Raw genomic sequence first — 24214 nt, 5'->3', positions numbered from 1 at the left:
TAGTGTAACATAATCTTTTTCTTATTTTCATCATTATCATTTTAATGGCAGTACTTTGTTCCATTATGTTGGATTCCCAAAACTGTTTAGCTGTCCCCCTGCCCTTTCTTTAAATATTTTAGAGGGTTCTACTTTCACGGTGCAACGAATGTTTTTAAGGAGCTTTGTTCCTCAGATTATTTCATCAACATAAATTCCCAGAAAAAGAACAATTAGGTCAAAAACTATCGATGATCTGGGGCTGTTGTTAGGTATTTCAAATCACTTTTCAAAAAGGATTAGCAATGTGGCAATTTTCCTGAAACCTCACTAACATTAGTTTGCTTTTTAAAATCAGTTTCATACCAATTTGATAATTTTGTAGACAAAAACTGGAGCATAGTTTATGCCTATAGATCATTCGTCCTTGCATTTACTATTTCTATTTCCTATTCAGTGAATTGTTTGGTTGAGCCTTTTGCGCATGTATTTGCTTGGCTTTGGGTTGTTCTTACATGTTTTAACATATTCTATCCTGCCTAGATGAGGTATTCTTAAACTTGGGACCAAGGAGAGGCTGAGGGTGTCCACCAGCCCCATGCAAGCATACCTACCACTCATGTGCATGTGTGTGTGTATGTGTGTGACTGTGTCGGAGTGAATGTGTGTGTGCACTCATGTGTGTCTGTGTGTGTATGTGTGTTTGCAAGTATATGTGAAAGAGTCCTTTCTTTAGATTCTCAGGTACGTCAAATTTTAAAAAATAGTGAAGAGCCCATTTGATAGAAATATTACCCCTAGTGTATTCTGTTTCTTTGTCTCTTAGTTTGTGCATACAGTTAGTATTTTAACATAGCTTCATCTGTCCATTTTTCCTCTTTGTAATTGCTCGTATTTCTTCTACTCTTCGCCTGCCATTATTATTTCTTAGATGGGATAAACACCATTTTATCTTAAACTTGGTTTATAATTATAATTATATTTTTTTTCAATTGATCCCTTCTAAATCTGGGATTTATTTTTAGGCGCAAACCAAAACTAATTTTTCTGCTTATCTACCAACCAACTCCTTTATTACATAGTGTTTCCCTTCCCTATCATTTTGTGACGCCCTCTTCATATGTTACATTCTCTTACGTCTTCAAGTCTGATTTTGGACCTTTGGGCTATTAAGTTTTAGATCTAATTTTGCTCCAGGGCCGCACCATTTCAGTTCTTGTTCTTTAATGACTTATTTAAATATGAGCTCTTATCGTTGTTCTTTTTTTCAGAATAATCTTTGCTATTTTGCCTGTTCTTTTCAAAACTATTTTTAAACGCACGTTGTCAAATTCTGTAAAAAAATTCATTTGTATTATTTTGAGATTACCTTGACTCATTAAATCACAAAATTAAAGTATTTAGACCTTATGTTGAAAATATATTTTTCTATTATTCAAGTTTTGAACTTTGAATTTTGTATGCTGGTTCATGTCTTAATATTTAGTATTTAACTAGTTATATTTGGTTATGACTTGGATCTCATTTTAAAATTTGTTTTCTGTCTTGTTATTGCATTTATTTAAGAAAGTTATTGATTTTTAAAATATTTATCATGTATCCACATCTAGCCAGTTATTGAACTTTTGTATTACTGCTAATGGTAGTTGAGATGAGAACATCAGATTTTTAAAAGGTATAATCATATCATCTGTGGATGAAGTTTTTTTTATCTTTCTAATAACTATTCCTATGGTTTCTTTTTCATGTCTTATTACATCAGCCAGATTTATCAATATAGTATTAAATAATAATGGTGATAGAGAGCTTATTTATTTTGTTCCCTTTTTTAATGGGAAAATCTCTAATGTTTTTCCATTAAAAAGGATACTGGCTTGGTTTTAAATAGATCCTTATTATGTTAAGGCAGTGGCATTCTATTCCTATTTTTAAAAAATGTTTTGACATCTATTGAAATGCATTTTTTGGCATCCATTAGGATGACCATATGGTTCATATTATTTAATCTATTGATCTGATGTATTATATTAATAGATACCCTTGTGCTGAACTTTCCTTGTATTGCTGGAGAAACCCTTTGCGGTCATGGTATTTTAGTCTCTTGATGTGCTGCAGAACACTTATTTGCTGGAACTGTATTTAAAAATGATATTGGACCCTGTTTCCTTTTCAAAAAAATTCTGTATCAGGGCTTAAAATCAGGACTGCATTTGCCTTGCAAAATGAATTAGCAGTTTTTTTTTAAAAAACCATTTTTCCTATGTTAAAGCATAATTTATATAACATGGAAATGCACTCTTCTGTAAAATTTGGATAGATTTCTCCAGAGACTCCAGGGTGGGTGCAAATGTTCTTTTCAGGGGTGGGAAGGACTGTTCTTTAATAAATTTCTCACTCTCAGAGTCTTCCTTGTTTGCTGATCTAACCTACATTCCTTATTGGATTATTTTATACATTTGTAGACTATTGTCTGTTTAATTGATAATTTCAAACAAATTTGCCGCAGCGTTATGACAGTGTTCCCCACCCTGATATTTTTAATCTTTTTGATTAGTCATTGTAATCACTTCCTCATTTCTGATTTCATCTGGGCCTTTTCCCTTAATTATATTTGCCAGAGGTTGGTCTTTTTTATTAGCTCTCTCAAAGAATCAGCTCTTGGTTTTATTTATTGGTTCCACCGCTTCTGTGTTTCCTAATTTGTTTATTCCTGCCATTATCTTTCTTTCCTGCCTACTTTTTTCCAAGGGGTTTGTGTGTGTGGTGGGGGTGGGGAAATCTATTTTCCAAGATCTAAAGCAGTAAGCTTAGTTCATTGGTTTACTTCGCTTTATTTTTTAAGTTTAAAAAGCATCTAGAACCAAATTTACTTCTTGTACTAACTGAGTTGCTTTTATGCCGCAAGACCCTCCTTGGTCCCAGAGCTAGTCTGTCCTATGTCCTTTCCACACCTTTTGCTCCACAGGTACCTGAGTCTTTGTGTGTGTTCATGTGTTTGTAAAAGGAGACTTTTTCCCCCCAAAAGACAGTGGCATAGTGTGGGCCACTTCATTATTAATAAAAACAATTTCAAACACCCTTAGGGGCTTATAACCTGAAACATGTGGTTAGAATTCAGGAGGTCTACAACTTGAATGGGGAAAAAAATTCTATGTCTATTTTTCTTTACTTTCACGAATTTCACAAGTGAAATTTAGCATTCCCTTTTGCTTGAAGATAACAAACCACAGATACCTTAGCAGTACTATGACTGTCACCAATAAAAATCATAGATATTTCTATCACAATACAGTTGCTACAGATACCTGGAAATCTCATTAAGGGTCTTCATTATTTCAAAATCATGTTAACTGTTAGACGTGTTGCTGGAGCTTGATTATTTATGCATTAATAAAGAAACATATCTGTTATTATTACCCATGTTTGTTCTGTTAATATGTTGAAAACTATATTCCAGTATAATTGACTTTCTTTGCAATCCCACAAAATATTTTCATAAAAAAATGGATGTGCACTTAAATATATACACATTATTTCCATTTAAAAACAATTGTTCTGAGAAGGGATCTATGCCATTGAGGTCAACAGCTCAAAAAAGAAAAGAAAGAAAGGAAGGAAGGAAGGAAGGAAGGAAGGAAGGAAGGAAGGAAGGAAGGAAGGAAGGAAGAAAAAGAAAGAACGAACGAACGAGGAACTCAGCTCAAAAACAAACAAACCAACAAACCAAAAACAAAAGAACTGGTCAAGAGCTCTGCTGTGATGCATGGCTGTTACCAGGCCTTCCAGGATCTCTGTGGGATTCAGGAGGATTCAAAGACCTTCGTTAACTTTTTGAAGAGATCTCTGACCCAGAAGGAGGAGGGAGGGGAGCTCTTCCTAGATCTGTTTTAAAAATACTGTTATTATTTCATTCTCTCTTTCAAAACAGATTGTCTGCTATTTGCCTGGCCCAGACAGCCTCCTTTCCTTCACAGGGCTAATAGGACAGCAGGGACTTACTAGGGAATCGCCCATTCCCACCCCTGCCCCTAACCTTCCCAACTAAGTCAGAGCCTAATGGTAAAAGAGGTCACTTTATTTCAAATTGGCCTCTTCCCCTTACTTTGATAGGCAGGTGATCTCCTCCTGTCTGCATCTTCTGGGCCTCAGGCAGGAGGTGGTGTGTGGTAGCTAGTAAGGAAATGGATATTCTATGTCAGGAAATGGACCGTCTAAACAATTTGCTTTCTGTCTTGCACTTTCATGTGAAACCTTCAGCATTTGTGTAGACCTTCACAAAACTCAGTCACTTACAGCATCTCCCTTGACCAGCCCTTTGAGGAATTAGTCCCATTTTACAGGTGAGGAAACTGAGACCCTTGAGTGGTTAAGACAACTATTTGAAGGCTGCATTGCTCATTTATGAAAGGGTGGAGAGTTAGACTCAGCTTCTCCGACTCCTAGTTAATTGCTTTTCCTACTCTGCTGCAATGCTTTCTGTAAATTTTCATTTTTTCTAATCACACATGTAACACTATGATTGTGGGAATTTTTCTTCATTTTCAATATTACTCTATACTAATTTTAAATGGGACGCCCAAATATGCTTGAGGCTTTTCTAGGTAATGGAGATTCCATCCACCAATCTTCTGTTTCAACCCAATGTGGCTCCTCTGAGCTCCGGGGAAAATCTGCAAATCTGGAAAATTCTCCCTTTGATCTCTCTTTGTTCATAGTCTCAACCCTTCCAGTACCACTGAAACTGTTCTTTAATTAGAAAATAATAATAACTTATCACTCTTCATACATTTATTCAAAAATTTTAACTGAGCACCTACTATGCTCCAGGCATTCCACCTGAAATGATATGTTCATTACAGAAAAATGAGAAAATATAGAGAAGTCAACTCAGGTGTCCACCAATACGAGAATGGGTAGATGAACTGTAGTACAGACTTAAAATTTACTTCAGCACAGCGTCAGAAATGTACCACCTTTAACCACATGCTCAAGGATCCATTTGAAAGACATTAATACTGATTTAAAGATGATAAACACATAGCCCCAGAGTCCATTTGGTATAATTCCATCTTTATAAATTTCAAAAAGAGGAAAAACTAACTATTCTTTAGAGGTCCCTACTAAGGGAGTAAAACTGGAAAATTAAAAAGAGATGATTGGCAAAAAACTGCCTGTCAAGAAGCAGGGACAGTTTAGTGGAGAAGAGCACTTGAGAGGTTTCTAAGGAGCAGCAAGGAAGACAGTGCGTAGATGTGCACTTTATAATTCTTCCTTAAACTCTACATTTATGGTCCATGCACTCTCCTGTATGTGTGTTTTACTTCATCAAAAAAAAAAAGTCTAAAATTTCAGATAAGAATAAGGAGGAAATCCACAGAATTCCACCCCTGATCGTAAGCACTTAGGGAATATTCTCCCACTCACTTTTTTCTGTGCTTATGTTGTTTTTCCTAAGAAAAGTGGAATCACACTAATAAAATTTTGACTTTTCACTTTGCTTCTTTATCAAAGATTGTTACCTGCCTTCCTCCCCCGGGGCCCTCCCACCAGTCTGGCACACGGAGGCCCGGGTGGTGGAGATGCCTTTTGTTACAGGCAAGTACAGTGACATGAGATGGACTTCCAAGTAGCTTATTTTGCAGTCAAACAACCACCTTCGAAATTCTGATAAAAGCCCGAGCCTCCCACCAACATTTTACAAAGCAACAAAACTTTTGGGCTATTGCTCCATTTTACAGTTGGAGAAACAGAGGACCAGAGGGCTAGAGTGACTTGCCCAAGGGCACAGAGCACGCAGGCTGGTGGTAGAACTGCTGATCCTGGTTTCCCTCCCTGCTTACCCATTCTAACCCAAAGATCTGCTCTAGCTCTCAGCCTCAATTAAACAACTCCACCCCACAGCCAGTCTCCTCCTGGCAGGGAGTCACATAGCTTCCCCAGAGACTGAGCTGCACAGCCATCACTCCAGAGAGGGTGCAGGGACAGCTCCCTGCTCTGGGCCGCGGCCTGCCAGGGCTCCCAGCACAACTGATTGCATCATCACTCACGCCTTGTCAAGTCTTATTGCTCCAACATCCCCTAAATGACAAAGTTGGATTCATTAAGTGCAAATTCAATCAAACTTGAGAGAGAGAGAGAGAAAATAAAAGTGACTCAGAATAAGAGAAATGGAAGCTATGGTAAGCGGTTGTTGCTTTTTTTTTTTTTTTAAGGAGAAAGGGCCCCACAGCCTTTTCTGTGCTCAAGACAGCTTGAGGCAGTGGAGTCAGCAACTTCTCTGGGTGAGGCTGGCTCTGGTTCAAGTCCTGCCTCTGGCACTTGCTAGCCATGAGGCCTTGGGCAAGTCACTTCACTTCTCTAAGCCTTAGTTTTCTCATGTGTAGATGGGGAAATATCTACCATGTGTGATAGCACTGAAGATAAAATGGTATTGTGCACATTATCAGTATAGTAAGTGATGGAAGACAGGAGTTTACTAGACCTTTCTGCTGCTGAGGCAGCAAGTTGCCTAAAGTAGGAATGCGCATGGGTAGGGATTCCTGAGCAGCTGGGGGTCAGCTTGCAGATGTGCAGGTGCAAAGGGCAGGAGACGCTGGATCACAGGATACAGAGTTAGAATCACCCTTCGTTAGGGTTCTCAGAACTGTGAGACTGTGATGAGTAAGACGAAATGCCTTTCATTATCAGGACCCAGTACACATGTGCACACATGGACACACAAACACACACACACACATACAAGGACACAGGATTTTACATGTGTGTATGTAAAAATGGAATGTTAAAAAAATCCCAGTGTTTAGCTATACTACGGCAGATATATGCTAGCATTTAAAAGATTCTTTTCTTTACAATTAAATATCCCCTATATTGATTTCATGACCTACTAATGAGGGCGTTGGTCAAGGACACAGAACAAACTAGAGGTGATATTGGAGTTAGAACCACATCTCCTGGCCTCTAGCCCATCCAGGGTGATTTCTGTCACCTCTCCCTGTCCAGTGTCCACTTTAAGCTGGGTGACTACTTATCCTAGTGAGTACAGCCCAGGAAGCAGTGGGAGGTGGCAGACAAGAGGTTGGATGGGGCTGGGAATCAATAAATACAATAAAACTCATAGGAAAGGCCTCACATACGCATGTGCATCCAGTAGGAACCTCATAAACAGGGACGGAATGAAGACGTTCATAAACCCACCAACCTGGGGTCTGATCCTGGCTCTGCCATTGTGTTATGGTGGTCCCCGGAAGTGGTGCTTCTGCTCTCTGAGCATCAGTTTTCCCTTTTTAGATGTATTTTGGGGTTGGGGGCTAGGATTTCACATACCTGAAGAGGAAAGGTTGGTAGGACGCTCGTTCAGGCATCCCATCGGCTGCTTTGAAGCACTGCCACCTACTGGTCACTCCTTCTCATTACACCCCATCACTTGCCCAGGTCTCTATCATGGTGATAACTCCTTAAACGCTTGGTTCTTTCCAGGGTTCAAAACCTCCCACGCCATGCACGTTCTTTGAATCTTCAGAACAACCCTGTGAGAAAATCTATGTTACATATGAGGCATTTGCGGGCCAGAGAGGTTAAGTGACTTACTCAAGGGCACACAGGAATTTCACACATTGAATGCTCTCTCAGTCCAGTGCTCCTTCTGCTCATTTCAAGTAACAAACCCCAGCAGGCTGATTAGCTAAAGGCTGAAAGGGAGGAGCAGGGGTGCAGATCTTGGCTGGTCAGAGAGGAGGAGAGGACAGGACAGCTTGTTTGGGCTGTGCCAGGAACCAACATCAAGTGTAGACATTTCATACTGGCTGGCTAGTCCTGCTTTGGGCACTCCAGAAACCTAGATAGAGGAGTGGTTCTGAAGAGTGGTGTCCTCTGGCTCCATTCTGCATGAGGAGGTTTGGGGATGTGACAATAACCAGATCAGTTTGGTCCCAGTCACATCAGGTAGCTGAACTGTCCAGCTTAGACTCTGGCAGAATCTGATTTCATTTTCTTTCACAATGTGATAGGCAGATCGAGGGATGGTGGGATGGCTGAGAGGCTGGTTCTAGAGTCGTACTCCCTGGGTTCAAATCCCATCTCTGCCATTTTACTAGCCATGTGACCTTGGGTAAATTACTCAAGTTCCACGTAAAATGGGAATTCTTAGTTTCTTCATCTGTGAAATGGAGCTACCAACTATACTTGTCTCATTGGCTGTTGTATGAATTAAAGGAACAAATATATATAAAGAATTACAGACTACCTAGAATATGGTAAGTACTTAATAAATATCAAGTAGTTTTATAAGAATTGAAAGAAGAAGTCTGAGTTATACCAACCTGGATATTAAAAGCCTAGCTTTGTCACTGACTCATTTCACGACCTTAGACAGCCCTCTCCCTCTCTGGGCTTTCCCCTCCCGGGCAACCGCACCACCCTGCTCCACCGTTCTCTGACACCTGTGACTCCAGTGTGATGACTGCGTCACAGGCAAAGCCCACAGTCAAGGTCAGCTGGGCGGTGGGTTCACTGGCATGCAGGTAGGGCGGTGGTGGGGAGAGGCGGGGTGGTGGGGAGAGGCGGTGTGCTGGAACACAGCTGTTCCCTTGGCTAGAATTGTGCTCTTCCATTTTTCCCTTGGAACTATTTTATGCAGCAAGGTCAAGCGAGCAGGACTACAAATCAATTTAAACAAAAGCACTGAGGCAGATACCCTTGAACTCCGGTGACTTAAAATAGCCTTGTTGTCATCCTTAGCCCAACACCCAGTACCTGAGTTCACTTAGCCTGTCATCGCCAACTAATAAACTGTCCTCCTCGTGGAAACCGACCAGAATGAAACCTTTGAATCAAAGTGGATGTGAGGCCTGCTTGGATTAACAGAGCTGCATGTGCCTCCCCGTCCGCTCCGGGATGGCTAGAGTGGTTGATGCATTCTTAGGGAAATGAAGATCTTATTCATTAATATCAGGGAAGACCAGCCCAGCCAGCTTCATAATGGCCCTGGCTGCTCTGTGAGTAGCCAAGCGTAGCATAGCCTTCCTTGTGGAATGTCTCAAAGTTCTGCGGACTGCTTAAAGGGAGTTGGTGGATGAGGGGGTGGGAGAGTTGGGGAGCATTTCTTTGGAAAGGGAAAAAAAACCTAACATTTAGCACTTACTGTGTGCCTAGCCCTCTGCTAGGAGTTTTAGATTCAACAATTCTTTTCTTCTCCATAATGTATGGTGGATGTTTTGATACCAGGTGTAAAAATGACAGCTTTATTGAGATATTAATTCATATACCATCTATATTAGTCAGGCTTCTCCAGAGAAACAGAATCTATAAGATATACGTATATATGACATGTATGTAAATATATATATATTTCTAAGTGAAATATAAAAAAGGGGTTTATCATAAGGAATTGGCTCCCATGGTTATGGAGGAGAAGTCCCACAGTCTGCCATTTGTAAGCTGGAGACCTGAGAGAGTCAGTGGTGTAGTGCTGTTTCAAGTCCAAAGTTCTGAGAATCAAGTGCACCAGTGGTTTAAGTCCCAGTCCAAGGGCAAGAGAAGTCAGGCAGAGAGAATTTAGCCTTCTTCTGCCTTTTTGTTCTATTCAGGCCCTTGATGGCTGATGCCCACCCACACTGGGGAGAGCAATCTGCTTCACTCAGTCCATCAGTTCAAATGTTCATCTTTTTCAGAAACTCCCTCACAGATATACCCAGAATAATGTTTAACCAAAGATCTGGGTACCTCGTGTCCCAGTCAAGTTGATACATAAAAGTAACCATCACATCATCAATTCACCTTTTTGAAGTATACAGGTCAGTAATTTTAGCATATTTACCAAGTTTTGCAACCATACCATTATCTAATTTCAGAATTTCATCATCTTGCAAAGAAACCCCACACCCATCAACAGTCTCTTCCACTCCCTGCTCCCCCAGCCCTTAGAAACCACTCACCTACTTTATGCCTTTAGGGATCTGCCCAATCTAGACATTTCATATAAATGGGAAAACATAATATGTGGCCTTTAGAGACTGATTTCTTTTACTTAGCATGACATCTTCAAAGTTCATCCATGCTGTTGTATATATCAATACTTCAGTCCTTCTTGTGGCTGAATGATATTCAGTTGTACGGATACAGCACATCTTGTTTACCCAATTTTCAGTTGATGGACATTTGGGCAGCTTCCACTTTTTGCCCATTGTGAATAATGCTGTTATGAACATTCACATACACATATTTTATGTAGACACATGTTTTCAATTCTCTGAAAATTAGGAGTAGAATTGCTGAGAGTGGAATTGCTGGGTCATGTGGTAACTCTATGTTTAACTGGTTAAAGGACTGCCACACTATTTTCCAAAGTGGCTGCACCATTTTTCCTGCCGGCGACATACGAAGGTTCCAACTTCTTCACGTCTGCGACAATGGTTGTTATTATCCATCTTTTTGATTATAATCATCCTAGTGGGTGTGGTTTTTGATTACATTTCCCTAATGGCTAATGATGTTGGACATCTTTTTATGTGCTTGTTGGTTATTTTTATGTCTTCTTTTGAAGATAGACACATTTGAGAAATGTATATTCAAATCATTTGATATCTGATTAAAACTCCAATTTTTTAATTGGGTTATTATTATTTATTTTATTAATTTATTTTTATTATTTAATTGTAAGATTTCTTTATATATTCTGTATACAATTCCCTTATCAGATATATGACTTATAAGTATTTTCTCCCCTTCTCTTTGTAACTTTCTTGATAATGTCCTTTGAAGCACAAAAGTTAAACAAATTTATTGAGTATAATTGATTTACAGTATTATATTAGTTTCAGGTGTACCATACAGTGATTCAAAATTTTTATAGATTATTCACCATTTAAAGTTATTATAAAATATTGGCTGTATTCCCTGTGCTGTACAATGTAGCCTTACAGCTTATTTATTTTATATATAGTAGTTTGTACCTCTTAGTCCCCTACACCTACCTTCCCTCTCCCTATTGGTAACCACTAGTTTGTTCTTTACATTTGTGAGTCTGTTTCTGTTTTGTTATACTCATTAATTTTTTAGATTCCACATATAAGTGATAACATACCGTATTTGGCTTTCTCTGTTTGATTTGTTTCACTAAGTATAATATCTTCCAAGTTCATCCATGTTGTTGCAAATGGCAAAATTTCATCCTTTTTTATGACTGGATAGTATTCCATTGCATGCATATATATATATATATATATATATATATATATATATATATGTGTGTGTGTGTGTGTGTGTGTGTGTGTGTGTATGTGTATATATATATATAGAGGTATATATTTATGTATATATAATATAAACCACACCTTATTTATCCAGTCACCTGTTGATGGACACAGGTTGCTTCTATTATCTTGGCAGTTGTAAATAGTGCTGCTATGAACATTGGGGTTATAGGCATCTTTTCAAACTAATGTTTCTATTTTCTTTGGATATATACCCAGGAGTGGAATGGCTGGATCATATGGTAGATCTAGTTTTAGTGTTTTGAAGACCTTCCATATTGTATTCCACAGTGGCTGCACCAATTTATATTCCCACCATGAGTGTACGAGGGTTCCATTTTCTCTACAACCTTGCCAACATTTGTTATTTGTAGTCTTTTTGATAATAGCCATTCTGACAGGGTGAGGTGATATCTCAGTGTGGATTTGATTTGCATTGCTCTCATGATTAGTGATGTTGAGCATCTTTTCATGTGTCTGTTGGCCATCTGCATGTTTTCTTTGAAAAAATGTCTGTTCAGATCATCTGCCCATTTTTTAATCACATTGTTTGTTTTTTGATACTGAGTGCTATGAGCTGTTTATATATTTTGGATATTAACCCCTTACAGGTCTTATCATTTACAAATATTTTCTCCCATTCAGCAGGCTACCTTTTTGTTTTGCCAAGGGTTTCCTTTGCTGTGCAAAAGCTTTTAAGTTTAATTAGGTCCCATTTGTTTGTTTTTGCTTCCTTTGCCTTAGGAGACAGAGTTCCAACCACCCCCAAATATTGCTACAATTTATGTGAAAGAGTAGTCTGCCTATGTTTTCTTCTGAGAATTCTATGGTTTTGGATCTTACATTTAGGTTTATTTTGAGTTTATTTTTTATATAGTGTGAGACAATGTTCTAATTTAATTCTTTTACATGTAACTGTCTAGTTTTCCCACCACATTTAACAGACTGTCTTTTCCCTGTTATATAGTCTTGTCTCCTTTGTCATAGATTAATTGACCATGTATGTGTGGGCTTGTTTCTGGGCTTTCTATTCTGTCTCATTGGGCTCTATGTCTGCTTTTGTGCCAGTGCCATACTGTTTTGGTTACTGTAGCTTTGCAGTACAGTCTGAAGTCAGGGAGCATGATACCTCTGGCTCTGTTCTTCTTTCTCAAGACTGTTTTGGCTATTCTGGGTCTTTTGTGTTTACATACAAATTAAAAAAAATTTTTCTAGTCCTGTGAAAAAAGGCCTTGGTGTTTTGATAGGAATTATATTGTATTTGTAGATCACCTTGGCTAGTAGGGTCATTTTAACAACATTAATTTTTCCAATCCATGAACATGATATATCTTTCCATCTGTTTGTGTTGTCTTCAACGTCTTTCATCGGTGTCTTAAAGTTTTCCAAGTACAGGTCTTTAATCTCTTTAGTTATGTTTATTCTAGGTATTTTATTCTTTTTGATGCAATTGTACATGAAATTGCTTCCTTAATTTCTCCTTCTGTATATTAATTTTATATCCTGCAACTTTACCAAGTTTATTGATGAGCTCTAGCAGTTTTTTGGTGGCATCTTTAGGATTTTCTAAGTTTAATATCATGTCCCCTGCAAACAGTGACAGTTTTACACCTTCCTTTCCAATTTGAATTTATTTCTTTTTCTTATCTGATTTCTGCAGCTAGGACTTCCAATACCATGTTGGATAAAAGTGGCAAGAGTGAGCATCCTTGTCTTATTCCTGATCTTAGAGGAAATGCTTTCAGCTTTTCACTATTGAGTATGATGTTAGCTGTAGGCTTACCATATATGGCCTTTATTATGTTGAAATATGTTTCCTCTAAACCCACTTTATGGAGAGTTTTTATCATAAATTGATGTTAAATTTTGTCAAAAGCTTTTTCTGCATCTATTGAGATGATCATATGATTTTTGTTCTTCAATTTGTTAATGTAGTGAGTTGTGGATATTGAAACACCTTTGTATCCCTGCAATAAATCCTGCTTGATTTGTAAATCCCACGTTTAGATCTATGATCCACTGTCAGTTAATTTTTAAATAATCTATGGGATAGGGCTCCAACTTCACTCTCTTACATATGGATAGCTAGTTGTTCCAGAGCCATTTATCAAAAAGACTAGTCTCTTCCCATTTCATTGTCTTGGCACCCTTGTTAAAGTCAGTTGGCCATAGACATGCGGATTTATTTCTGCACTCTCAATTCCATTCCATTGATAAGTTATATCTATCTTTATGCCAATATGACACTGTCTTGATTACTGTACCTTTGTAAAAAGTTTTGAGACTGGGAAGTTGAAGTTGAAGTTGTAGGTTCTCCATCTTTTCTTTTTCAATGTTGTTTCGGCTATTCTTAGTTCCTTGCACTTCCATGTGAATTTCAGGATCAGCTTGTCAATTTCTGAAAAAAAGTATTGGGATTTTACAGAGATTGTATTGAACATTAGATCAATTTGAGTGAGTTGCCTTCTTATCAACATTAAGGATTCCATGAACACAGGATGTCTACATTCATTTAGATCTTCTCTAAATTATTTCAGCCAGTTTCATAGTTTTTAAGTGTGCAAGTCTTGCACTTCTTTTGTTAAATTTATTCCTGAGTATTTTATTTTTTGAAGCATGATTAATGCAATTGTTTCCCTAATTTCCTTTTTGGATTGTTCATTGATGGTGTACAGAAATACAGTAGATCTTGCATATTCATCTTGCATATTAATCCTGCAATACTGCTATTGATACTGATTTACAGATGAGAAAAGTGAACCAGATAGGGTGAGTGATTGGCCTGAGACTACATGGCTGTTTGTCTTCCCAATCTCCCTTTCTTTGCACAACCACTCTTCCCTGTTGCAAGGAAATCCTGCTCAGTCTATATAGTGGGCTCATTCTCCTCCCTCTTCCTCACCCCAGGAGCGGGCCACAGCCATCTTTTTCTACCCCTGGTGAAGCCCTGCTGAGGAATGATGTCAATATAGGGAAAAATCCATAGCTACGAGTTGGAGAGAGAAAGACAGCTGTGTCATCACTGAGCTCCTGGATCCAGCCATCCCTAAGGCCAGCACCTCTACAGTATTTAGATACATTAACTACTATTTCTTTTTAACCTAAGCTCATTTGAATTGGGTTTCTGTCTCATGTCAATTTCTTTTGGTTAAAAGAATTTTGACTTACACAGCTAGTAAGAGTCAGCATATAGGTTGGAAACCACACCTAGATGATTCCAAAGTTGTGCTCACTTAAGTGTTCTTGCAGCAACCCTTCCTAACACTCAGACTGGTTGGATGGATGCTTGAGTGACTTGTAGAAAGAACTGGAGCTTGCAGTAGGTAAGCAACAAGGGGGCTGGAGTTCAAGACTAGGAAACTAGGCACAAGGACTGCTGGGGTCAAAGGCAGACCCCAACTCTTCTCAGTATCTCCAAGGCATGGTTTCCTAGGTTGGGACACCTTTTTCTGGCTTTTTTTCAGGCCCAGCCGAGGCATATCAGCCCCAGAGGAAATCATGACAGCTCCTGAAAGGTACCTGCCCATCATCTCATGTAGTTCCCAGAAGACTGAGATGATCCCAGGCATTGTATAGATGGGGAAACTGAGGCTAGGCAGTGGTCAATGACTTGTTTAAAGATTCCCAGCTCCTGTAAGACTGAGTGGAACCCAAGCCTTATGTCTTTGTACCTAATATTCTCACCGTAAACCAAGGGAAGCAGCAGTGCCTCCTTGGGATTTGCCTGGGGCCTGAGATTTCCCATAATCCAATTAATAAATTGTCCAAGATGGAGGGCCAGCTCCCAATTAGTTCTCTTCTCTCCCTGGCGTCTCTCTGAGCGTTGTGGGTAGCAACTCCCTGGAAAGGGAAGAGGAGCCCCCACTCTGCAGACTCCCTCCTTGGGAATCAGGGGTCTAGAAATTAGCTGATTCTTGATAAGCCCTAATTATAAATTAGGTCTTATTATCTGTGGCTCCTGAAACTACGCTGGATGAATTAAAACTCTAGGAAAAGGAATATTTCAATTAACCATATGAACTCAGGTAATTGCCTACCGAGGAAAAGCCCTTACAAATGAGTCCTGGAGCAGTTATGAGGACATCAGAAGGGGAAGGCAGGATCCAAAGCCTGAGTGGTCTGCATGAGGCAGAAAGGAGGGCTGAGCCCCTCTGGTGGCTCCTGTTTTCAAGGACTCGGTCCTGGAAATGGCAGGACTTGCAGATGCATGGTAGCCAGTGCCTTGGTCTCGGAATCAGAGGACTAGAGTGGGAGTCCTCTTTCTGCCATCTACTGCTCCAGAGCCTCCGTGCCTCAGTTTTCTCACCTTAAAATGTGCAGGGCAGATGAGGTGATGGATATGAAAGGGCTTTGTCCACTAGAAATTGTGGTGTGCATACCAGACATTGTGGTTTCGGTGCAATTTGATACTCTTAAAAGAGAAAAAGAGAGCAGGAAAGAAAGGGATGGAAAACCCTGTCTTAACTGACTTCAGGAGGCAAGAAGTGGTGGTTTTAAAATGGGTCTAATCTCTGTTGACATTCATTCATTCATCCCAGAAACATCTCATGGATGCCCAGCACTGAGCTGGGCAGCTCAGGGCATAAACTGGAGAAGCAGTCTAGTGGGAGAAAGAAGGGAAAGGAAATAGGCAGGACGTTGCTCAAGGACAAGGTCTCCAGCACTTGTCCTCTGATACACAGAATGAGAGACACCTAAGCCCGTGATGGCATTGGGCTGCTTTGGTCATCACAGGGTCATGGAGATTTCCCCCTCAATGAGCCCACTGTCCCTTTCAGTTTATATGTACAGCCAAGAAAACACTGAGAGTCCTAAACTTTCTCCAAGGAGCTCCAGAAATCCCTGAAACAGTTCTAAAGCACCCTGACATTGGCTTGAATCTGATTGATGATGTACAGAGGGAGGCAGAGATGTTAATCTTGTGTCAAAGTCATTCCTTGTAATAAGCACAGAAGGGACTTACTCCACTGAGCCCTTCTTAGCTCTCCCGACCACGTGCCTCAGGGAGGCACAGCAGAAGAGCAACAAAAGTCTCAAGTTTAGAATTAGGTTAAAGATGATTCAGCTCCATTGCTATGCAGTATCTGCAAGGACTCAGAAAACCCCATCACATTGCCAGGCCATCAGGAATGAATGACTGTGAAAGAGCAGAATGAATGAGTCATCCCAGACAAGCATACTGTCTGTTAAAATCCTGTAAACTGGTGATAAGTTCCCCATATAACCTTTCTTGCAGGTCATGCCAAAAGAAGCTCCTGTGCAGGTCCCATCCACAAATCCCTGTACCTTAACGAACATGAGTTCCTTCTCTAATATCGGAATACCCTCTACAGCTCAGCAGTTTACAAACTATGTTTGAATACTACCAGCAATGGAGGACTCACTACCTTAAAAAAATGTTGGGTCTATTGCCAGATGATAGTAATTATTATAAAGTTCCTCTCTGTAATGGACTGAAATCTGGCTCTCGCTGTATCTGTGGGTAAGGCGATAGGGCCAGGACTGTTGTCAGATGACGATAGGAAGGTCCTTCCTATCCAGTGAAAGAAACTTCCTTCCTCTTATTTGCTGGTGCAACCAAACATTTAATTATAAAAGCTTCTCCAAGGCAATAGATGTTAAAAATTAAGATGAATACACTCATTTTGGCCAATAGCACAAACTGCTATTACTCTGAAAGTCCCAATTCATTACTGAATATTGTAACGGAACATTAACACTCCCATAACGACCTCAAGACCTGTCTCGCATGCACAATCAGTACGCCCTGCCCAGACTCCTTTATACCCAGGAAAGAAAGAAAGAAGAAAAAAAAAAACCCATATGCCTTCAGAAAATTGCCTTTCCAGCGGAAACATTGACAGACCTTTAATTACAATAGCTCACCACACACAGCCTGATGCCACAACTCAATTCCTCAGCCCATCCACATGACGGTGAGGATGCGGAGGGAAGCAGTGGAGAATCTGAAGACCCCAGGTTCTCCAGGATCTGGGCACCCAGCTGAATGCCCTCCAGCTGCTGAGCCCCCTCCGTTCACTAGTGGGTGCTTCAGTCTCCCCACCTCAGAGTGCCTGGGAGAGTTGGCTAAAAATAAGGCAGACTCCACTACTCCACCCTCCGGAGCATCCCGGTACTTTGGAGACAAAGAGCATCCTTCAAGTGGACTACATTGCCTGGTGCTTGAAACCCTTCAATGGCTCCCATTGCCCTCGGGACAAAATCCCACGTCCTGACAGGCCCACAGATTGTGTGGTTCAGTCCCAGCTGACCTCGTCTGCCTCCACTCTGCCCCATGCTTCCTTTCCTGCCACTGTGGATTATCTTCTCCATCTCACTCATCTTCCTAACTAACTCAGGGACCTCGCACATGCTGTTCCTTCTACTCCCTTCCTCTTGCTCCTGGACTAGCTAATTCTCCCTCCTTTGTCAGGTCTCAGCTTGGAGGTCTCCCTAGAGATGAGGACCTTCCTGTTGGCTCCTGTCCTTTTCCCACCTGACACTTGGCACAACTGGTCATTATCTATTTATTTGTTCACTGCTTACTTCCTTTGACATCCCGTTCTGAGTTCCTCCCTCTGTTTCCCTAGCACCCGGCCCAATGCTGGTCCAGAGGAGACAAGCAATAATAATTCGCTAAAAGAATGAGGAGAATGAACATGTATACACGATTCCAGAGAGTTTGCAGAGTTCCTGAAACCCATGTGTGGCCCTGACTGACTTTGGCTTTCTAATTCTGGCCCAGGTTTCACATCCATCCTCAGGCTTTTGGAAGAAGCCAGGGTAGGGACCTGTCCCACAATTATCTCCATCTTTCAGATGAAGATGGAGAATTGCTGAGAGCAGAGGCGTGTTAGTCAGAGTTTTCCAGAAAAATAGATCCAATATGATACGTGTGTGTGTGTGTGTGTGTGTGTGTATACATACATACAGAGAAAGAGAGAGAGAGAGCGAGAGAGAGCTTAAGGAATTGGCTCACACAATTGCAGAGGCTGGCAAGTCCAAAATCTGTAGGGTTGGTTGGCAGCCTGGAAACTCAGGGATGAGTTGATGCTGTAGTTCACATCTGAAAGCAGTCTGCTGGCAGAGTGACCTCTTCTCCATGGGAGATCAATCTTTTCCCATCATGACCATCAGCTGATATGATAAGGCCCACCCACATCATGGAGAGTGATCTGCTTTACTCAAAGTCTGCTGATTTCAATCTTAAACTTATCTAAAGAGTACTTTCACAGAAACATCTAGCATCATGTTTGGCCACGTATTTGGGTATGTGGCCAAGCCAAGCTGACACAGAAAATGAACTCACAGGAGGTTACCTTCCCAGATTCCCCCAGGGAGTGAGGACACAATTGTGAGGGGAGGGACAAGTTCAGATTGGCCGGTGAGACCATGGTTCAGGCTTCATGGATGCTCTGTCTCAGCTGGTCCTCTGGAAGCCTTAAGGAGATAATAGCTGAAGGTGGGGATTGGTCTTTCATTCCCAAGCACCCTGTTTCTCAAGCCCAGCCTGCCTCTGAAAATTGAGGGCTGAGTGATGTAAAAAGAAATCCCCTGTGTCTCCCCTCACTGAGGCTGCACTGAGGCTCCAACACCATTAGACAGCCTGGAATAAGGGCCCATCCTCAAGGGAGAAGCCCTCAGAGATCCTCATTTTTCCCTCGGGCTTTGGACAAGGCATCCCAGGGAAGAATGGGTCTAATATAACAACTTAAGGGTCCACCAGCTGGAAAGTCCCTCAGGGTCCTGAAGATGCCACACTCTCCTACCTCCGGGCTTTTGCTCCTGCTGTTTGCTCTGTCCCTCACTCCATCAGCTCTCACCTTGAAGACGCAGGTTAAACGTCACTCTTGCTCCCGCCAAGTCCCCCTCCTCTAAGCCCCTAGGACTCTTTAATTGCTTATTTACCACAGTCTCCCCCACTAGACCACGCACCTCTAGAAGGCAGGGGCTGTCTGTCAGCCTTCTCATCCGTCTGTGCCCAGTCTGGTCTTTGTTCAGGGCCTGCATGAAGGAGACACCAGTAAGTGGCTCAATGGAAGAATGAATGAACAAATCATCAAAGAAGCGAGACGTTTTCCCCAATCTGTCAACAATCAGTGCAGGAAAGTCCAAGCCCAGGTGCTCTCTTTCTGGGCTGCCCCTGGCCCCTACATCCACTCCTCATTAAATTTTTGAAAAGACAGAACACTTCAAGTGCTATGTCAGAAAGCTCCCAAACTGTACAGAACCCCGTTTTGGAGTGAATGTTTGTGTCCCTCCTAAGTTTATACGTTGAAGCCCTAACCTCCAATGTGATGGTATTTGGAGATGGGGCTTTGGGGGGGTAATTGGGGTTAGATGCGATCATGAGAGTGGGACCCTCACAGTGGGGTTAGAGCTTTATAACAAGAGATGTTTTTTTCTCTCCATGAGGACACAGGGAGAAGTCAGCCACCTGTAAGCCAGGATGTGAGCCCTCACCAAGAACCCAATCAGCCGGCACCTTGACCTGAGACACCCCGCCCTCCAGAACTGTGAGAAATAAATCTCTGTGGCTTAGGCCTCCTGTCTATGGTATTTCGTCATAGCAGCCCGAGAGGACTAAGACAAATCCATTCAAAGAAGACTTGCAGGCATCAGAGCCCAGCATGGAGAAACTGCTACTTCCGTATGACCAGTGGGAGAGCCGGAGTGATGGGGATACAGCAGTCAGCCATGTTTCTCTTCAACCTGCTCTAAATCAAAACCTGCCCGTCTGGTCAAGTCAGCTGTGTGCTAGAGAGCCAGGTCTTCTCTAAGAAAAGTTTTCTTTGAAAACACAGAAACATAACCTCATGACCATCCTAATTTGTTAATGAAATGAAGTTGTGAACAGCAGTGAGAACGGGTCTTCCCCAACTCCCTGCCCCACGGTCCTGGGGCATGAAACAGGCCTGTGGTCATAGAGAGGTTGTTTTGTTTTTGGTGGGACAATATTTTGAAACAGAAATGAATGATGTAGACTCGTACTTCCATTTCCCACTTGACTGTTCCCTCATTTCAGTCAACTAGGCTAGTGTCTTTCAAACGGTGGGGTCTGACCCATTAGCACGGAATGAAATCAACATAATGGCTGGCAAACCCCCAAAATGTGTGGGACATGAGCCAGTGGGTCCTGGGCTTTGCATCCCAGTGGAGCCTTGGGGAGGCTGCTGGATCCCCAGGGAGAGGACCTGGGGCCTCAGCTGCCTCACCAAGGCCCCTGTGCCCAGCAACATTTGCCAAGGGAGGCACAAAAGATTTAGCACCTGAAGGCTCCTTAGGGAAGGAAAATGGAGATGACTCAGTGGTCCCAGGCATGGGGCAGGGACTGAGGATGGGGTGAACAGATGGCTGCCCCACCAATGTTAGGTGCCCCTAACACCTTAGCACTACATATGGGGCTTTGAACTTAGAAATAGCCTCAGAGAAAGAGGGTAGCAGGGAACTGATGGGGCCCCAAGTAGAAATTAAAGTTAGTGACAAAAATTTTTATTGTTCATATATATAACACCAGAGTGTTCACTGCTTTGCATTCAAGGGCTCTGGAAAGTTGTGTCCAGGGAGCCAGCTCCTCTTTCCCTGGAGGACAGAATCCTAGTCCTTCCTCTGTCCTCAGCAAAGGCAGGAGGATAATAAAGACAACACTTACTGAGTCTTCAGTGCCAAGCCCCGCTCCGTGGACTTCATCTGCATTTAACCCATTTAATTCTTCATCAGCATTCTGGTGGGCAGGTTATTACAATCTTCACTTTAAAGAAGGGGAAACTGAGGTCCTGGGAGGTTAAGTGATACCCAAGGTCATACCACCAGCAAGCATCAGGGCTGGGACTCGAATGTGGTGCTCTGGTTTCAGAACCAGGTTGGGGACCACCTACGCTCCATTCCACACCCAGCCTTGCAGATTTGCCCTCCTACTAAGGGAACCCCCACCCTGACTCCCAGGCATAGACAAGGAGGAGCCTAGCTTTGGGTCTCATCTCTGCCACTTAGGAGCCATGTGGCCTGGACAAACCACCTCTCCTTACCAGTTTACCACTCACTGTAAAGTGGATAATAATTCCTACTTCTTAAGGTGGTTGTAATTCAAAGTGATCTTGGATATAAAACCCTTAGAATGGACCCTGCCAATATACAGTGATTGTTAATAATCATTGCGGTAGTATTAATGGGTGTAAAGGCCCTTTGTAAACTCTCCCCTGCTCTCAGGACATGACCATGAAATCATTCATGAGTTGAAATTAGAGTGACCAACTCCCTGATTTGCCTGGGACTGTCCTGATTTTAGCACCAAAAGTCCCATGTCCCTGAAAACCTCTCGCTCCCAAGGAAACCAGGTCGTATGACAACATCACAGGCCCTGCCCCTTTCTAGCTGGTGAATGGGCAGGTCGCCTTTCCCCTCGGAGCCTCAGCCTATAATACCTCCTCCTCTGAGAAGCTGCCTTGACCCTGCCCTGATCACACATTTCTGCCTTCCTCTTCCGCCCTCCCACGGCCCACCCTGCCTTGCCATTGTTTATACTTGTGTCCTGTTTGGTCTCTCCAAGGCTGATCCATTTATCCCTGCAATTAAGTGCTGGGTGAAAGTTTGGTGCATGAATGAGCTGGAGTTTTGGTCAGGAAGAGCCTGAAGTGAGCGTTCACGACTTATTTCACTAAAGGGAAAGTGAATTGAAAGCTGGCAAAGGTGGGGAGGGCATGAGACAGACAGATCCCAAGCTTGTCTAAGGATTTTCTCAAAAACCACAAAATGCCCAATGCACCTGGGTACACCTTTTGGACTTGGCTTTTCCAAAGACATCAGAACAGAGGACAAAACTGGCTTCCTCGGATAATACTCCATTCCCTTATTGTGCTCCTGGTAATATATTGCTTTACTGATAACTTTTTTTTTTAAAACAATGAAAATATAAAATTAAAGGGCCCAGCTGCAAGGAGAAAGATGAATGATTGGGACTGATAAGTCTGATTTAGCATTCATTTCTAAGTAAATGGGGGAGTGTTGACATTACCCAGAGCACCCTGAACACAAATTCCTTTTCTTTCCCAAGATTTCATGTTGCAGAATGGTTGAACAGCCCCCACCAGCCCTTGGCTGATTTAAAGGTTCTCCAATTTGTAAACAAATATATTTGGAAAAAGGACACCCAGTGGGAGAACTAAGTCAAATTCCTTTTGGCAAGCAAACTCTCGTCAGATATCATTTTCTTTGAGTTTCCAAAGCCAGACTCTTAACCTTGGCTATCAAGAGAGAATAGCTACAAAGAAACGTGGATGTTGATGTTGAAAAATCCCAACCTCACTGCCCCTGGGGAAGTTGGATTTGCCAGCATCACTTTTTCCCTTGTGTCACAGTTGTTACTGTACATGTGTTTCTTATCTTTCTTTCTAGACTGTCAGGCCCTTGAGGGAAGAGTCCACTAAAACCTTCACCTTTTATCCTCCCTACGCCCTAGTGCTGCCTGTGTCCTGTAAGCAGCAGCAGCAGCAAATAATGGCCCCTCGGTGAGTAGGGTGGTCATGAGGGAGAAATGAGAATGTCTACCCCACATCTCTGGCAAAGACAGACTAGCTTGTATTAGTCTGGTGATGGGAAGAGTTAGACTGACCAACCATCCTGGTTTGCCTGGGACTGAGGGGGTACCAGGATGGGAACCTGGGTAAATCAAGACAAGGTGGTCACCCTAGGGATAGTGGTGATTCTTGAGTGAAGATGACTTGTCAGACAAGGTGCTGGGTGATTTACATGGATTATCTCATTTAAATCTCACAACAGCCCTGTGAGCCCTGTGATTATTTTCATTTTGCAGAGTTATGAATTAAAGCTTTAAGTCATATCTCTCCCTTTGCTAGCTCCTTTCCCATCAAATACAGATTTTTAAACAAATGAATTACCTACTTGTTGTTTATTGCACTGCAGTCAATTGAATGCCTCACTTCCTCATACTGCTTCACTTCTCTCTGCATCTACATCCTTGTCATGTGTCTTGGATTGGTCATGTGATTTGGGATTGGCCATGTGACTTGGGATTGGCCATGTGACTTGCTTTGGCCAAAAGGATATGCACAGAAGTGACAGTGTACCAGAGCCAATCCCAGGCCTTCCTCACATGTTTCAGTTCACACTCTTGAGCTTCTAAATTCCCCATGAGAAGATCATGTCCCAGCCAACCTGCTGGTCCGAGGAGCCTGAGAGACATGTGGAGCAGAGCTGCCTAGCCGAGTCGCACACCTGCAGTGAAAGACAAGGTGCCCAGCCAAACCTGAGCTGACCAGCAATTGGGTAAGTAACAATACATCATTGTTTTTAAGCTCCCAAGTTTTAAGAAGGTTTGTTACACAGCAATAGCTAACTGATATATCCACCAACTTGTGATAATGGTGTGGATGGGTAGATTTTACTGCTAAAGGCCTTTGATGAGCTAAGCATATATATTAAGTCTGGCCAAATAATTCCTAATTACTGGGTTTCTAATTTAGGGGATGGTTGCTATTCTTTCCAGGGGTATTTCTAGAGGGTTAGAAAGAGGGAAGAGGAAGAAAAGTGCTTACTGTGTGCCCAGTGTAGAGCTCAATGTCTTCAGATGTTCAATTGTTTAGGTTAAGTTACAAGGAATCTGTTGACCCTGAAGCCATCTCAGGCCTCCCTCTTCCTGGGAACAAGGACTTAAGACCTACAAGGGAGCTCTTGGGGAGATGGAGTTACCAGAGGGAGGTTCTTTGTTGGCCTTCCCAAGGCCTCATTTTCCATATTCACCAGGGATTCCAGAGGAAAGAACCCGGGTTCCCACCCTGCTCTGCCATTGGCTTGCTTCCACCTTGGCAAGCCCCTCCTCCTCTGGACCTCTGCCTCTTCATTGGCTAATTAGTGTTTGGGGATTAGATACAAGCTCTGCCAGGCAGTACAGAGCAGCTGTGTGTAAGGTGGGTTTGCACAAAGATTTTGGAGTCAGACCAGGTTTATATTCTGCTGCCCACCAG

At 42.0% G+C, this 24214-nt stretch overlaps 1 protein-coding gene and 1 long non-coding RNA gene across 14 annotated transcripts in view; one reads left to right on the top strand and one right to left on the bottom strand.

Annotated features, from left to right (window-relative positions):
* ZNF618 (zinc finger protein 618) overlaps nucleotides 1–24214 on the bottom strand; it is a 347879-nt gene that overhangs the window by 205424 nt on the left and 118241 nt on the right. For 12 of the 13 annotated variants that reach the window (XM_072959971.1, XM_072959975.1, XM_031677436.2 and 9 more), the window contains exons 2-4: nucleotides 19167–19235; nucleotides 13496–13629; nucleotides 7306–7508 (exon numbers count right to left, since the gene is read on the bottom strand). The gene's annotated coding sequence lies outside the window, so the exon portion shown is untranslated. The remainder of the gene's footprint in view (nucleotides 1–7305; nucleotides 7509–13495; nucleotides 13630–19166; nucleotides 19236–24214) is intronic. The other variant, XM_072959972.1, reaches the window with a different exon arrangement.
* LOC140695887 (uncharacterized) overlaps nucleotides 23305–24214 on the top strand; it is a 55494-nt gene continuing 54584 nt past the window's right edge. Inside the window, exon 1 of the long non-coding RNA XR_012071725.1 lies at nucleotides 23305–23516. This is a non-coding gene — a long non-coding RNA (uncharacterized lncRNA). The remainder of the gene's footprint in view (nucleotides 23517–24214) is intronic.

Source organism: Vicugna pacos, chromosome 4 (genome assembly GCF_048564905.1).
Source record: "Vicugna pacos chromosome 4, VicPac4, whole genome shotgun sequence".
NCBI classification, from domain to species: Eukaryota; Metazoa; Chordata; class Mammalia; order Artiodactyla; family Camelidae; genus Vicugna; species Vicugna pacos.
Note: the sequence above shows the minus strand (reverse complement) of the source record. Positions and strands in the feature narration are given on the sequence as shown.